This window comes from Rissa tridactyla, chromosome 2, assembly GCF_028500815.1.
Source record: "Rissa tridactyla isolate bRisTri1 chromosome 2, bRisTri1.patW.cur.20221130, whole genome shotgun sequence".
Taxonomy (NCBI): domain Eukaryota; kingdom Metazoa; phylum Chordata; class Aves; order Charadriiformes; family Laridae; genus Rissa; species Rissa tridactyla.
This window is the reverse complement of record NC_071467.1, coordinates 93,683,578-93,689,755: the sequence shown is the minus strand read 5'-3', so window position 1 is coordinate 93,689,755 and position 6,178 is coordinate 93,683,578.

The window sequence follows — 6,178 nt, the reverse complement described above, 5'->3', positions numbered from 1 at the left end:
CCCTTGTAGTTGCTCACGAAGAACCATTTGTAGAAATGGAGGAGTCGCTGCTGGATTGCAGTAGAGAATCCTCCATAAAAGTTCTTTCTTATTTTCTCACTCGACCCCATGTCTCTCTAGTCAAGATATATCCAGATTTTGGTACCGAGAAAGTGTTTTCTGGAGAAGATAATTTGAACTTGGCTAGCAAAACTCCCAGCCCAGAGGAAGTCATGGTTGAGATTTCATGCTGCCTGAATGGAGGCTTGAACGATGAAAATACCTTTCTCTGACAAAGCTAGTAGTAGTGCTTTAAATAACATGTATATTGCAGTATTTTACATTAGAGTGCTGGGCCTCACAAAGGTATTGTATAAGAGAGGAGTGTTAAAAATATTAAATGCAGGTGCTGGAGTTGTGTCTTGAATTAACTGAGTAATGAATGTAGGGGACAGTGCATTTTCATTGAAGTTCCCATTCAGGTTACAAATGATTAAAATTTTTAATTTTAATTAATTTTTAAATTAAATTACATTTAATTACAGAACATTACAAATTAAAAATTATTACAGGTTACAAATTACACACTTTTGGTAGGCAGCCACTGGACAACAGACAGAGCCTCCAAACAACTGGAGAGAGAGCAACAATACTATATCATCTGATTCTTTGCATGAGAACACAGTGTATATACCAGGTCTGATACAATCAAACAGAGAAGTGAAAAGAGGTAGAAAGAACAGCGTAATACACTACAACAAAAGAGGAAGCGCTGAGAAAGAGTTTCCACCAGAATCTGAGATGCTTTTTTCTTATTTATAGTTTTCTATCTTTTTCAGTTACAGACAGGGTAAGAAAAAAAAAAATGAAAAACATTTTAAAATGGTGGATCAAACTCTACTCCTGTTTATTATTAGTTTTATTATAGTATTTAGGAAATTCAGTGAAAAAAACTGTGTGGCCTATTACATAAAGTATTGTAGGATATTCTGACTGTCCCGCTTTTTCCAACAGACTAATTCAGTAGCATTTCAAACATTTTTTTTGCCTTTTACCTTTTCCTTCAATGAGTAAAATCTCCCTTTTAACAGCCTTTTCAAAATTCAGTAGAGCAATGCACTGAGCATTGGAAGACTTGTATTTCTTACTGCTTTAATGTAAATATTGCTGCTTCTCCATTTTCTAGAATCAAGTTGGCTGGCCAATAGTTTAATTTTGGTTTCTAGGGTTTTTTTTAATTCTGGCTTTAAAATGAAAGATTACTGTAAGTTAGGCCAAAATCTGACAGTGACATTCTTTAGACTTTTCACTCCACTGGAGCTTGATGCAGGTGCAAAAACTGTAGGCAGTGTAGAGGGGTGGGCTCTTTCATTTTCATCTTTTTATCATGCTGGCCCACACTGACTTTATCTTCACAGACGGAAAATTTCCACTGAAGTTAGTGAGAAAAAATAGCTTGCATGAATTTTACAGACTGTGTCACCTCTTGTTTTGCAACAGAATGGCACAGCTCTACCATTACTCTAACAGCATGGGTGAAGCTTACACAAATTTACCCTCAGTTGCCTTTTCACCTTCTCTGAATAGATTACTGGCAAGCCGCATGACCTCACATTTTTCTAATTAGTTGATGACAGAATGCGGTTGTCCCCCTAGGAAATGACAAGAGCTGAAAAGGACTTTTTACTCCAGCATTCCGAGATATCACTTGCTCCCAAGGAAGAACAGAAGCAAGAAGATACAGGCAATAAAGGGATTCTCTCCACTTATAGAACACGGAGGCCCTGTCCGAGTCTTTATGAAGCATCCTCAGATATGCGTGGAACAAAGTATTCCAATTACCATTTGGAGAAATTATCATTTCAGGAGAGAGTTACAAACTTCAGTGGGGCCATCAAGGAGCTACAGCAGGCTCTGCAAGAACAAACCCAAGTCACAATCTTCAATGTGATTATATGGTTTTGGAGAAGGTTAAAGACAGGGGGAAACTACTGCTTAATGAAGGGAATTTAGGTCTAGATGATGTGACTAGGAGGATGAAGTGGCATCACAAGAAACAGCCAACACAGCTTATTGATTCTTACTATGAAACCATTTCTCTGAAGACCAATTTTGAAGAGTTAAAAACAAAAACTGTCCAGCAACAGCATTTGGGAAAAACTGTAAATAAGTTAAAGAAGGATACTGAAGTGAAATAAAAAACAAATTCACAAAGGAGAAAAATGAGGCTAGAAGTTGATCATTATGCAGGAAACTTTATTCGGTGCTATCAAATATCTTGAGGATGCTGAGACTGAAAAAAAAGCCCTTCTGAAGCATGTGGAAGAATTTAAATCTGTGTATTACCTCCTTCAAGTAAAGCATGAAGCAGAACTGAAGGCCAGGTTTAGGAGACAGTGCTGGGAGATGGATCATACCTTACGCGAAAAAGACAGAAAGATATGGGAGCTCAGAAAAAAGCAGAAACATGAGGCCAAGACTAACTTCAGCCCTGCATGTGCTAAGGGAGGAATAGGAGAATACACAGAAATGGCTCCTATCCTTGCAAACAAAATTCCAGGGAGGAAAGGATGTCAGGTTGGCAGAAAGTCAAGAGTTGCGATGCAAATATAATAAACTGGCTGCTCAGCTTTGAATCCTGCAAGCAGAATTTGGAAACGAACAAACTGAGATGGAGAAAATGCAACAGCAGTTTTGTGAGTTCAGAAGACAGAACCAAAAGCTGCGGCAAGAGAGGGTGAAAGACCAAGAACAAGACCGCTTCCTGCAGCTTGAAACTGCCAGATGGAAAAAGAGATACGATGAAGTCAGAGAATCACAGACAGCCAAGGTATAATTCAGACTGATACAACACTGCAAGCAACATCAGTATCTATAAAGGATAGAGTTCTGCTTCCCTTCTCAGGGCAAACTTCCACTGACTCCAGCTGAGAGTTCTGACCAAGAATTTGAGAACCAGGAAAATATATAAACTTGTGTTTCTCTTCAAGAACTTCCACGTTAAGAAAGCACTCCTTCTCTTAACTCCTTTGCTGAACGTCAGTCCCAGTGTGGAATTTTGTCTTATACAGATATTTATGCAATCCTCTAATTTTGAGTAGTGATCAAACACTTTGCAAATTTATTATTTGAAATAAACACAGGAATAAAAAGTTATGATAATGGCCGTTTTTCACTTCTTCAAGGGGAAAAGGAGTTAAAGGATTGGAATGTGAATGTTGCAAAATTTGACACCTTCTGTCTTCCTTCAACTTTGCAGAAACTTCTAGACACAGTTTTGTCTGTATCTTCCCTGGGTTGGGGAGGTTCAAGACTGCACACAGTAATCTAGATGCACTCTAACACTGATGAGAGAGGTAATAGTCACTCACCTTGATCTGCTGCTGGCTGTGCTCCTCTTGATGTAGCCCAGCATGCTCTTGGCCTTTCATGCTGCTGGCTCATGGCGGTTTAGCATCTACAAGGACCTCCCAGGTCCTTCTCAGCAGAAGCTTCTCCCTGGCCAGGCAATCCCCAGCCTGTTCTGCTGACTGGGGCTCTTCCTTTCCTGGTGCAGGACTCTGTTGAATTGCAACAATGTTTGTTGGCTCATTCCTGCAGCTTGCCTAGGTCCCTCTGGGTGGTAGCCCTGTTCCCAAGCGTATCTGCTAGGCACCCACCACCACCCGATTTGGCACCATCTGCAAACCTTATAAGCACTTTTGCCCCCTCCAAATCATTGAGAAAAATATTAAATTGGATGGGTCCTGTGACAGACCTCTGCGCTATTCGTCTTGATCCTGACATCCAGGCCATATGAGGCTCCCAAGAGCCAGCAGATTACTGCTGAGCTGATGACTGCTGGCTAGATGACAGAGGTCAGCCACATCTGCTTTATAAACCCTCATACCCTCACCAACTCCCCATTAAAGAGTTCAAGGACCTGGAGGCAGGGGTCACTTCAGATGCAGAAGCCTGTAGGGCTGTGACCTACTTTGGTTGCCTGGCTGCAGTCTTCAGCAAAGATCTGGAGACTTACTAGGAACTGTCAGGGAACCCTGGGGGCAAGGTCCCACAGTACTCAGTTCAGGGCTCAAGAAAGCCCAAGCTAACTGTCAGGGAGCATGCAGCAGGAATGGGGCTGATCCACAAGGGAGGATGGGCCAGAAGCTGAGGGTGACCCCAGCACAGGCAGCATCCCACCAACCATGCCACAGAACTGTAGTACCTGGGTGAGGTAATAACAGCAACAGGTTCTGCCAAGAGTCCCAGTGACTCTGAAAGATCTCAACCTCTGAAAAGTCAGCATCTCCTCCAGCTGATGATCTGTGCATTGTTTCATAATGTTTGATAACACTCCTGGTGCACCTGACAAAGGTTAAATATGCTATTTTACCACTTCATTTATTAGATCACGTAGTGATTTGATATCACTAAATTTTTATATAAATTGTCTGAAAAATAGAGTCACGACAAAACAAAAACCAGAATGAAATGCAACATGGTTGGGTTTAGTTGCAAAACTGAATAGGTAATAAAGAAAGTGCTTGCTTCTTATAGGTAAAAGAAAATATTTTTTTTCCTTGTTGAAAGAGCTTTGATCCTTCTTCACTGAGCAGGGAAAGAAAAAGGTGTTCAGACCCAGAACACGTTGTTCAAATTTGAAAGTACCAATAACAGTACATAAAGCCATGCAACAATGAAAACATATCTGCTTTGTTCATTTCCCATTGCATAAAGTGTAATGTCTAGGAATTAACTGGATCTTCAGTTTCCCTTTCTTTTTTCTTTAACATTGACAACTCTACCATAGCCGTAGGGGTTTTTCTTATTTATTGATTAATCCATATGCAATTATGTGTACATGTTACGTGTACTGTTAATTTTTCTCCACTGTTACACTTGGCTAGGACACAGATCATCTTTTTACCCACTGAACGTAACAGGAAGAATTAAGCTATTATTGAACTGCAAGAAAAAGTAAAGAATTGTACCCTTGAAAAGAAAACCTTAGAGATAAAGGTGTATCTTTCCTGAATGCTTGAGGAATGTACAAATGGGTCTGTCCAGCTGATTAAGAAATGTTGTGTGGTACAAGAATACAGAAATCTTAGTAATTCTTTTTATGGGACTGATTATGAAACCTATTTGATTCACGGTGTTTTCATCATATTTTGCCTCCCAGTAAAGGAAATTTACTCTTAAAATTTTTCCTTATTTGATTATGACCAGTAAACACATAATTATGCCTAGTATTACACATAATATCATATCAGTTCTCTATCATCATAATGCCTATTGAGATTTAATTATCAGATTTCTAGGTCACTTTGGAAATGACTCAGAAGAAAGCACCCTTCACCTATGACACTTGGTGTAACGTCCTTCTATTACATTAGTCACTTCTAAAACAAACCTGAAGGTTTCCATTATAACATAAGCAAAAACCAGTCAAATTATTTGCATTATTTACTCAGTAACATACACTTAGTTGGGAAGATGATCAAGAATGGAGTCAAGAAATGCTTTCAGTGACTCTAACGAATATGAGAAGCACATGCCTAAGGATGTACAGTACTCTATGTGCAGCGTCACAGAGCGTATATCAATCCTTTAGGAGATACTTCCACCCAAAGAGGGAACAGACAGTAATTATGTGAACTGAACCTACAGCTCCTTTACTCTGCAGGCTTTACCTTCTCCCGGCAAGCCCAGCAGTTGACGTTCCTTACCTCCCACAAAGGGACAGATTGTCTAAGAAAAAGGTTTAGTTGCTTTGTAACTTATCCTACAGCCTTATCTCTCAGGCCAACTAAATAAAATTTAAGGGAGAAAAGCCCAAGCTAGCTGGAGATAACTGAATGTAGAGACTGAAGAACATGATACAAAGATCTGAACAGCTGGTTACATTCGATAGCTGTGATTCTACAGCTAAAAGAATGTTTTGAGATACATAATAGAAAGAGGCTCCACACAGAATGAATGTATAAAGCATTATTTCCAGCTCAGGGTTTATCACTGACAGTCTGTTTTTAAAAACTGCTACTGTATTGACAGTTTTTTGTAAGACAAGGTATGTATAAATGACAGTTGAGTCTCAAATTTTAGTTTAGTTACAGAAGTACATGAAAAACATAGCAATCACTGGCCAGTTCATCTATGAAATGAAAACTTTCCAAGACCAAGCTACTGAGGTGAGTTCATCATTATTCACAATGAT